This window comes from Sardina pilchardus, chromosome 18, assembly GCF_963854185.1.
Source record: "Sardina pilchardus chromosome 18, fSarPil1.1, whole genome shotgun sequence".
NCBI lineage: Eukaryota > Metazoa > Chordata > Actinopteri > Clupeiformes > Clupeidae > Sardina > Sardina pilchardus.
Genome location: NC_085011.1, coordinates 7,561,330 through 7,573,159, shown reverse-complemented (window position 1 = coordinate 7,573,159; position 11,830 = coordinate 7,561,330). Strand labels below are relative to the sequence as shown.

At 40.2% G+C, this 11,830-nt stretch overlaps 1 protein-coding gene across 1 annotated transcript in view; it reads left to right on the top strand.

Annotated features, from left to right (window-relative positions):
- The first annotated feature begins 1,020 nt into the window (after nucleotides 1-1,020).
- opn4a (opsin 4a (melanopsin)) overlaps nucleotides 1,021-11,830 on the top strand; it is a 28,201-nt gene continuing 17,391 nt past the window's right edge. Inside the window, exon 1 of the mRNA XM_062520349.1 lies at nucleotides 1,021-1,112. The gene's annotated coding sequence lies outside the window, so the exon portion shown is untranslated. The remainder of the gene's footprint in view (nucleotides 1,113-11,830) is intronic.

Sequence of the window (11,830 nt, the reverse complement as noted above, 5' to 3'; positions counted from 1 at the left end):
AAGCCTGATATGAGGTTGGATATCAGGTTGAAAAGATTTTTATCACCTATTTTCAATGACAAAAGTCTCAATCTTCAGCAGATTTAAACACCAAGTGCTGTCAGATGTGCATATTTCCTACCAAAAATCTATTTAAGTAACTTAAATAAATCCCTTAGAAGAATTCCAGTTTGATCAAGCTATTTTTATTTAATGGATTTGTAGACTACAGTAGAGTTTGAGTTGGTGAAGTTTGAGATAAACGTTTATACAGATTCACAGACCAAAGAGTTACAAAAAAATCATTCCACTTTTCAGAAAAGAAACATTTTGCATACTGTATGTGTATTCTATAGAGCACTTTACACAATATTTGTATAAAAAACTGCAACAAATAGGTCAACGCTCTGAATCGTATTCATATGAATAACATAGCAACATAGTTCACGAAACTGTTGACCTAACCTCTAACTGAAACAACAACAAAACAATCGACCTATAATGTTTATTAACACAATACACTCTGATGTAGACATACTATTGGTAGAAAATGGGCCATTTTTCCAATGAAGTGGGTGGCCTGTGGTGTTAAGTTGCGTGGGAGGCAGAGCTCACAGCTTACGCATCACTGAAACTCTATAAGTATGCACACCACCAAGCTTCGGCAGATGAAGGCAGAGCGCGCGGTTTGACGGTGGCTGCTGTGGCTGGAGCTACTCTCACGCACAGCTGGCTCGAGCTCATTCGCGCGCTAACACGCGCGTGCAGTGGTTGAGGCAGAGGTGGTGGTAGTGGATAGACTTGTGAGTGCCTTGTTGTGAGCGCCGTCGCATGTGGCCTGAATGCCACCGCCAGTGACTGGTCTGTGATTTAAAGTGTACGTTGCTGTTGAAAGAGCTGCCCATTTAGAGTTCACTTGGCTTTTTTACAAAAAATCGCACCTGCCAGTGTCTTGACTGTTCGGGTGGGTTGCCGTAGTCACGATGAGCGGCGACTTGCACTCTGTGAGGAAAATCATTCCTTGCCCATCTCATGATCCTAACTGCACCCACATTGCGGAGACGGTGTCTGCGTGGAACGACTCCGGGGTCAGCGCGTACCGACTGGTTGACCTGAATCCTGTGGCTACTTCGGTGAGTTTGCAGTTGTTATCACATTAGACTGGCTCTTTGTAGGCTCTGTTATGGTGGCTTGACTTTTTTTATGTTAGGCAGCCACTGTTGTTGGACAATGTTGTTGATAAAGTTAAGATTAACGATACGGGGCAAAGTTCCTTACAAGGGACATCTTATTTGCATGGTAAGCTATGATACAGTTTTCAAGAACTATCACAGTATAACTCGTTTATTTATTTATTTTTGTTATCAATGTTTGCGGCACTTGTTTGATTTGAAGATGAAGAGCGTTCCTTTCTCATCATTATTTAATCTGTGAGGGATATCCTTTGGTAGCCTATATATAGGCTACCAAAGTCAAACACTTGTCACTCTCAAGCAGATGTAACTGCCAGTTTTATTTATAGATCACCTCTACTATCACCAATTTCTCTGTGTGCTATACATATCACTATTGTATATATTTCTTCAATGTATAGGCTATTGTTTTCATCTGTTGCTTGCGTAAGCTTCCTCTCAGACCAAGAGCATATATACGCAGACATCTATTTAAGTAAAATTAACCTTGGGATATGTGCTAAATTGATCCACAAAGCACAAAAATGTTTTTATTTAGCTCAATCATGTACATTGTAATGTAAAGGCTATTTGTCAGGAAAGAAAAAAATATAGGCTTTTTCTGATCTCTGCATTGGTCTAGGTGGGTGGGATTTTACATGGCCAGGTCCGAAAAATGTAAGGGGTATACGTGAGTGGGGGGATTCAATTAAAGCGAGAAAGAAATTAATTCTTATCTTGATTTAATTAGTTTAGTAGCCTACACTTACATTCCACTACTTGCACCTTATAGCGCATAACGCATAGTGTAAATCCCATTCCCACTGATTGAAAGACAAAGATGAACTGTGATAAGTTGGGAGTGTGCTATGGTGAGTGCGCGAGACCATGGTTCTGTGATTTTAGCGCTACAGAGTTACCATTTGAACCGTTACCTGAGGAACAATGTAGTGATTTTTGATGGTGGTTTCTTTTTAATCAGGTAGCCTAATTAAGACCAGCTTACCACTGGCAAACCCATTTCCACAGTTTAGGCTGTGTCTGATGTGAAAATACCTCTGTGACAGGTGACGGCGTTTCATCTAATTTGATTTCCTTTTTAATATCACGGCGAACCCATCTGATAACGCGGAGAGTTGTGTGCCATGGAAGATAAGGGCAGACTCGAGCCCGCCGTAATTGAAGGAAAAATTGATTTGTGAAAGTGGAGGACAGATGGCTTTTTTCCTCTGTTCTATTATGATTATTTATTTTTAAATTTTATTTAACTTAAGAAGAGTATACCTATCAATTGTTGTTGGGGTGGTGGTTGGTTTGCACGTGCCACCATATGAATTTGATTTTGTGGTTTAAAGGTATACTATGCAACGTTTTTCAGTTAATCAATTCGTTCCATACTGTTATATGATTAAATGAGTCATTACCTGTCGAACGGTGTTTTTTTTGGCCGCTCTAGTGGTCTGTAGCGGTAAAACCACACTTGCAACTTCAGGAGACACCGGGCACGCACCCATGCTCTACTCCAGGAAGTGTCATGTAAAGTCTCATGAAAAGGCACGGCAGACTGACCGATTGAGGAGTTTTGTCAAATATACACGCTAAAGCTGTAGGGGAAGCTTTGCAGATAAATATGCAAGCATAAAACGAGCGAAAATGAAAAGTGAAAGCGAAACCGGCGATGAAATCGCCAATCCTGCATAGTATACCTTTAATGAGCTCTCACTCCAGGGTAAAACAAATGAAAGGAAGAGTATTATTGTAATCTGTCACTATTTGTTTTCCCCACACGAGAAATAAGAGTCACACTCACCTGAGACAGAAGGGGGCACTGTACTTTTGTAAACGTTGCACCTCAGTAATTTCATAGAAATGAGGCTCAACCACAATGTTTATTTGTTGCTCAGTAGGCTACAATATCCCCCATAATGCTATATTTACAGTGCATGAAAATGCACTGTACTGTTCTTCCAAGACTTCTTATTACAGTGCATGAAAATGCACTGTACTGTTCTTCCAAGGCTTCTTCTTCTTATTATTATTCCGCTGATCAAATTCATTTTTTCTATTCAGCTTGAACCGTTTAACTTAGAAACTTCATTCAAACGTCGCAACGTAGGTCTTAAATAGGGGAAGGCTGCTAAGTATTTTTCAACTTTTTAACTTTTATACTTTTTAAACTATAAATTAAAAACTATTACAAATTTCCCCATAGACTTAACATTGGCCTCTATGACATCACAATCGGATCATTAAGCAATTAGAATCTTATGCCAGGTGGCCAGCCCCACCTGCAGCAGCCCTCTCTCTCTCAGGCTTTAAGCATACAATCTCTCTGTGAAGACTACATATCCTGTTAACTGTTTCCTCTTTCCACAACTGTTTCAAAATAAAAGTCCTCACTGCAATAATACACTATTAAATCATTTAACCATTGAAACTACTCAACTATTTAACTGTTCAACCATTCCAACTGTCAGTTATCATCAACTATGCCTCCAGTCAACTACATGAGACCTCCATGCACCTAGCAACCAACATAGCAACCATCAAAATTAAGCGTTTATGACCGTTTCCATAGCAACCAACACGATTTTACTACAGTAACTTCTTTATTCCTGATAGTGGCAGCCATGGATACCCCATCAACAAATGTTTCAAAATAAAAGTCCTCAGTACCAAGTTAGCTAGTTAGCATGGTTAGCATAGTTAACATTGTTAGCATAGTTAGCATTTTTAACATAACTGCTAAAAATGATTAGCTAAGTTAGCTAATCAACCTGGTTAGCATTGTTAGCATAGTTAACATTGTTAGCATTTTTAGCATAACTGCTAAAAATGATTAGCTAAGTTAGCTAATCAACGTGGTTAGCATTGTTAGCATAGTTAGCATTGTTAGCATAGTTAAATTTTTTAGCATTACTGCTAGAAATCATTAGCCAAGTAAACCAATCAACCTGGTTATCATTGTTAGCATAGTTAACATTTTAGAATACCTGTTAGAAATCATTAGTTAAGTTAGAACAGGAATGTTTAAGCTTTAAAATGTCTACCTAAACACTATCAACTCTCTTTAAACTATGCAACCACCATGTTTACCCTAGCTATACCTTAGTAGCCATATCTACATTATATATCTATATATTTTTTTGCATTTTCATGCACTGGTAATTCCTTGGAATTGCATTTCTAGTTATTATTATTCCGCTTACCAAATTCATTTTTTCTATTCAGCTTGAACCGTTTAACCTAGAAACTTCATTCAAACGTCGCAACGTAGGTATTAAATAGGGGAATGCTGCTATATATTTTTCAACTTTGTAACTTTTATACTTTTTAAACTATAAATTAAAAACTATTAAAAATTTCCCCATAGACTTAACATTGGCCTCTATGACATCACAATCGGGTCGTTAAGCAATTAGAATCTTATGCCAGGTGGCCAGCCCCACCTGCAGCAGCCCTCTCTCTCTCAGGCTTTAAGCATACAATCTCTCTGTGAAGACTACATATTCTGCTAAACTGTTTCCTCTTTCCACAACCGTTTCAAAATAAAAGTCCTCAGTGCAATAATACACTATTAAATCATTTAACCATTGAAACTACTCAACTATTATTAACTGTTCAACCATTCCAACTGTCAGTTATCATCAACTATGCCTCCAGTCAACTACATGAAACCTCCATGTACCTAGCAACCAACATAGCAACCATAAAAATTAAGCGTTCATGACCGTTTCCATAGCAACCAACATGATTTTACTATAGTAACTTCTTTATTCCTGATAGTGGCCACCATGGATACCCTATCAACAAATGTTTCAAAATAAAAGTCCTCAGTAGCAAGTTAGCTAGTTAGCATAGTTAGCATTGTTAGCATAGTTAGCATTTTTAACATAACTGCTAAAAATGATTAGCTAAGTTAGCTAATCAACCTGGTTAGCATTGTTAGCATAGTTAGCATTTTTAGCATAACTGCTAAAAATGATGAGCTAAGTTAGCTAATCAACGTGCATAGCATTGTTAACATAGTTAGCATTGTTAGCACTACTGCTAGAAATCATTAGCCAAGTAAACCAATCAACCTGGTTATCATTGTTAGCATAGTTAACATTTTAGAATACCTGTTAGAAATCATTAGTTAAGTTAGAACAGGAATGTTTAGGCTTTAAAATGTCTACCTTAACACTATCAACTCTCTTTAAACTATGCAACCACCATGTTTACCCTAGCTACACCTTAGTAACCATATCTACATTATCTATCTATAATTTTTTTTGCATTTTCATGCACTGGTAATTCCTTGGAATTGCATTTCTAGTTCATATATAGTCCTCAGGTAACACATGGTTGATTGAAGTGTAGGCTAACCTGACTGTGTGCCCTGTACCCTGTGCCCTGTACTCTCCGGACAAAGACATGATTGAGAAATCAGCAGGGACTGTAAAATTGCTTTCCCACCACCACCTCCATATGAGCAGAGGTTTCAGGTCAAGTGATATGGACCTGGGACATCAATACTAGTAATGGGTGAATTGTGTTCACATGCTGGGAACATGTGGCCCTGCTGCCCCATCCATCTTCATCCATCTATTGAGTGGTGAGAATGGCTGACAATAAAGCCCCTAGTAGATGTGAACCCTGAAGTGAGAGAGATTAAAGATTGAAAAAAGAAAAACAGAATAGGTTCACCAATCATAATTAAGTTAATTGACAGACCTAGTTCTTGGTGTTTTCTTTCATCGGCAGCAATGTGAAGCAACATGTTCTTAGGGCCAGGTGTATGCTGCCACTGAAAGCCAGCAGTGGGTAAGAATTCTGACTGTTTCAGTCATAACTGATGCAACCAGAAGTATTGTATTGTATGCTGTGACTGTGCTTATGTCTGTTTGGCTCAGTGTGTGTGTGTGCTTGTAAAAATGAGAGTGATGGTGAGAATACTCCAAGAAAAGAGATCATGAGGGTGAAACTGACTCCTTTACGGATGAGTTTACTTGATTGCTTATCCCTCTAAACATTGCTCAATCTGTGCATGTGAGAGAGAGAGAGGGAGAGAGGGAGAGAGGGGGGAGTTGCAGTGGGTGGTTGTTACGTTTGTTTGTTTTCCCTATGTCTGTGTACACAACGATGCATCAGTGTATCTTTCAGTCCTTGTTATCTCTCTCGCCGACTTATGTGTGTTTTTCAGTCATAGCCATTTGAACAGCAATACCTGGAGGATGACCAGAAAATTGAAAAAGGGAAGCAAGTCGAGCAAGCGAGTCTGTTTTTGATTAGTTTCCTGTGACACGCAGAACTCAGATCATGGGCTGGACAAAGCAGCTTTGCCATCCAACTGAGCGAAAAAAATCAGGATTTCACAGGATATGGGCAATGGGATCTAGAAACTCATGAAAACATACTCCAATGCAAAGACAGGGCTACTTCATTTAAGGATGTGAGTGGACCAAACCCACAATTTTTTAATAAACTCTTTGGCTCGTCTTAGACTACTGAAATAGACTGCTCCCTGGGTTCATTCAGCTAATCTTTTTGTGTGTGTCGTGGCACTCTGTGATGGCATTTGCCGAGATCACCAGATGGCAGATGAATGTTGAAGGGATGCACATTTGAGCTCATTGATAAGGCTTCTGGCCTGTCAGTCCCGTGCATGTTTTCAGCTGTAGCAGAGATGTGCTCAAGGTTATTTTCTTGTGTTTCGTTGTTTTCTTCCCAGGAAGCGTTCACCAAGTATTAGTGATAATTATGTATTTCTTGGAGAGCACATTGAGAGGATTGTTTTTAAGTCTGGAATAGTTTCCAGTATGCCTGAAGCACCCCCACCCGCTCTTTAAACACTCATCACTCATCACATTTTGACTCTCCTGGGTAATTATTGCCAAACATGATTACAGCCTCTGTAGACCTCTGATTAAATTAGTGTATGAAGTGATCAGTAGATCATCACCACATATTAACCATGGAGCAGTGCAATGATTCGGCAAACCTCTGTAAAACTGCAAATTTATAAGCATTTTAAGCATTACTTTACACTAAATTATTAATATTATTAATATGAATAAAATTAATTAATTCAAGTCTTATCAAACATTCTCACACACTTTCATTTGAGTTTTTTTATTTATTTATTTTTAAAAATCACCTCCAACCCTCAGGATAATCCAATATTTAAAGAGAGAAAATGCTGTAAAAGTGGGCACAGAATCAGAGACATGGATGAGAAGTGGCTGGTAAATCCTGCTGGATCCGCACAGAAACCTAGGTGTTAGCAGCTCTTCCGAGGACTGAGGGCTAAAGCACTTTCTTATCAGCCACAGCATGCTGACCAGAGACAGCTTGCTGTCAGGAGTAGCAGCTTTCTACCCTGAGTTCAGAAGAAGAACCCTGACTGAACTTTATAGCTGGTCGATGTATAGCTGGCCTACTTTTGAAAAGAAAATTAGTTGGTTAAGGTATACGATAGATATTGATTACCCCTATATTTTACTCTAAGCGATAACTCATTAACTCTCGGATGACGGAGTGGAATTGGTAGCCTATCTTGGGCTGTAATACAAAGCCAAAGATTCCCCAGTAATAAATAGAGACATTGATTGTTTCACAGACTAAAGAGTTCACAGCGTAAACCTCTGAGCCATTTCCCAGAAGCAAGCAGCGAAAAGATTTGTTGTCAGAATTCATTCCACGCTAGCTGTGCTTATTAACACCGATGGAAACTATCTTAGGATCGGGGAGTGGGGGGGGGGGGGGGGGGGGTTGCAGTGGGAGGTGAGGGGTGGCAAAAGGGAGGGAAAACAAGGAGTTAGCTTCTCAGTGTCTGTTTCTCAGGGAGCATAACCTTAACCCGCACATAATGAATGAAAACAGTTTAAAATGAGTTATGGTATTTTTGGAACCGACATCTTCATTTTGTTGTTGATGTAAAACACTTTTTATGACAGAAAATGATCCCCTTCGGCTGTGGAGATTGCAGGTTTTGGGCTTCTGGCAGCTTTGGTGCTGGCTGAATATGCTGCTCTTGGAGAGGGAGATTTCCTTGAGAGGGAACCAAGTTTCTCTCATCTCCATTTTATATAACGTGTTGAAAAAAAACCCTGAGCGATCGGGCCCTTATCATCTCCGCTATTTCCTAACACTCATCCAAAGTGTTTCTCCTTAATATGATGGTGCTGTAATTCCTGAGACGGTCTTAATTTGTGTCTTACTTGCCGAGTTCTACTGACATAATTAATCTGTTCTCCATGATTTCAGTGTACCTTAACTGAAAATATACACTAAACATCATGGTGGAGGCGTTCATGCCTAGATAATTTTCCCAAATAATCGTCATCAGCACAGATAGATGATTTTAATCCACATCATTGTAAATGAGGGATAAGCCCTTAATGATTTTTCGAGTTTAAATAAATCAAATCAAATCAATCACATATACTGTAGCTGACACCCTGTATTATGTTAGTCAACATGTTTACTGGTATAAAGGTTTCAAAAACCTGTTGTAGGGAGTGTCCAGCAGCTCTGGTCAAGCCAGTGTGACACAGTGCCTGTTTTAGTGACTTATGTTTAACGTACCTTTGGATTCTATGAAGCATTACATTACTTGGTTTGTCTTGTACGTTTTTTTAAGTGATGTTGAACAGAGTACTTAGACATTGATATGATCCTAGTGCACCGTTGCCATATTGTAGCCATTCTTTCAGTTTTTCAACAATATTTAAAGACTGTGAAAACATCTGGCCATGTGGGATTTCCAAATCAACATAAAGCTGTTTTGACATTTAGTTGAATAATAATCATCACTTAGAGATGTTATTGGCTTCTTTCTTTCAAGATTGGCTTATTGGTTTCTTTCTTTCTTATATTTATGATATCGTAGTTAGTCAGCTTTGTGATGAGTTAGCAGGACATCCACAGACATTAATTAAAGGTACTGTGACAACTGGATAAGGAAAAAAATGCTTTTAGTAGATTGTCCAGATAATGGAAATAGCTACCTTCACCATCTCCGGCACTCCCTTGGCAGGGACTTGCATGTGATTGTGCGCTGCTCTGGAGAATAGAATCGAACATTTTTCTCTTTATGCACTCAGGCTCAGGGGAGAAAGGGCTGAGAAATCAGTCCTGTTCTTACATAGTGCTCATCTCACATCCATCACCATCACCATCACCATCGCCATCATCATCTCCATCATCATCATCATCATCATCTTGGACACCCATGGCTCACAATAAGCATCAGCAAACCAAACAGTAATCTCCCCTCCCATAATAGCTTGAATTACGAGATGAACAAGAGCCTAAGCATCCTGCTGGCTACATTGGATACACTCACTGTGGAGAAGAGGAGCTGAGGCCTCAGATGACATTCAGGGCACGGGCCGAGCCTCATGACCGAGCATGCAGTTGGGATATGGCTCTGCAACGCTGGTAGTGCTGCCTTCAACAGTTCCTCCATTAAAGTCAGTGTGAAGATGAGCAGGGAAGGACACCACTAATCAAGAGAGGGCAAATGGCCAAACCTCCCTTGTTTGGCTCAAATGCCCCGATGAGAATTAATTGGCTCAAATACTCCAGTATGAGTTAATTGGAAAAGAGCCCCTTTAGCGTTCCAATGCAAATGAGCTTCATTTTTGTCTGAAGCTGAGCACTTTTTAAATAGCATGCGCAAGGCTGACAGTCCAGGGATGCTTGTTAGTCAGGGTTATGGGAAGGTGCTCTGTGATGAACTGGACATGTCCCATGGGTAGAGGTGTGTGTGTGTGTGTGTGTGTGTGTGTGTCTGTCTGTATGGGTGTGCAGTGCACACGTGTTTTGATTTCTCTCTCAAGGGCATTTTTTTTAATATATATATATATATATATATATATATAAAACTAAGAACTAAGAGCTAAAAAACATTATTGCTATGCAGGAAAAAGTTAATTAATGCAAATGAAAATGTATGAACTTTTAATGACTCGCTTCAATCATATTTAGCTGATGTCCATCATCTGCATTAATATATCTGATAGAACTGTATTCTGGATGCATCTGTGAATGGATTTAAAATGGATCTTTATACATCTTCTCTTCACTGGAGATTATGGAGCTCAGAGACTATTTGAAACAGCTGAATCTATCATCATTACCAGGAGTGTAGATTGGGAACAAATCATTTTGATTTATTCCAACATACTCTGTGAGAGAATCTTGGACAAGCTGTGTAATGCATAAAGCAGACAGACACAATGGTGCAGAGCAACATGGATCAGTTGAATACTTTGGGACAGTGCGCACTGCGCAGTCTTAGGGTCGTCGCCCACCGGACACGTACGTGGCGCGCCACGACAATAAAACAATTAGAACTCCATTGTTTTCAATGGAGCAAAGCCCACTGGAAACGTCGGCCGCGCAGCAGCCGCACAGAGATAGAAAACTATTCCAAAATCCTGCCCGTCAAGCCCAGACCGCCGAACACCGCTGAACGGCGTGTCCGGTGGGCGCCGGGCTTTATGGACAGTGTATTTTGTGTGAGTAAAGAGAGTGCACCCCCAAATCAAATTAGTAAGAGCTGATTGGATCACACTGAATCTTTTTCAGTATTTATTTGTTTGTTACTGTTCACTTGTGATTCAATCACAGAAAACATACAAAAATGGATCTAAAAAGCCTTAAGGTTACTGACTGTAAAAAATGGGAAGCGGTAGAGGAGACAAAGGCATGCTTTTCCCTCTCTGTGCCCTCAGGCTTGACAACTGCATGTGCAAATTACACAGTCCCAGATTCATCAGCTGTAGTTTTTTTCCATCAGGAAACCACCAAACGATTACCAGTATAAATGAGGCTCTTGACAACTGGAGACAGTAACTGAATATTTCACTTTATGAATGGAATCCTGGACCGTTTGAAGGTCCTGACTGAGAGAGCAAGATTATAGGCTGGGGCAGTCACATTCAACACTGCCATTTCTGTCTGCAGCTCAGCACACACGCAACTCGGTACAGGGACATCATGTTGTCATAGAAATATGGTCATCTTGCCAGTCCATTAGGCATGGACGACAGTCATTTGCATCTACTTATATGATGCGTCATGCAAACACTGCCCCGTTGAACTCCTTGACTTGATTGAACAATTGACAATTGTCTGTGGGCATGTTGAAGAACTAGGTGTGAGTCATGCTGTAGAGCCACACCAGTGATTAGAGGACCTGGTTTGAGATGCTTGCTATATAAAAGCCAGTCAGCAGCCAGGCCAATGGATACCCATGAATTGCTAAAGCTAAGCAGGTGTGGGCTTGATTAGTACTTGGATGGGAGGCCCCCCTTGGAAAACGAAGGTGATGTTGGTACTGTAGGTGGTACAACAAGTCGGTGCTGTGATGGGAACACTGTAATGATAGTCCTTTGTATGAGACTCACTGTGGCCATTAAAGATCCCATGCCACTTATCCCAAAGAGTAGGGGGTTCCCTGGTGATCTGGCTAAGTCACCAACATGGCTCTTTCAGTCTGGCCCCCAAATCATCTGGCAGTGTAAGTGGCTTGTTCATTCCTCCCCTCACTCGTCTGGTGTGTAGTGAGCGTTCTGGTGAATAATGACTACCGTGAATCATGTACACAGTATAGCTGGGTGCTACACGTTGTGGTAAGAGAGGTTCCCCCCTTCACCGTAAAGCACATTGGGTGCCTTGAAAAGCGCTAT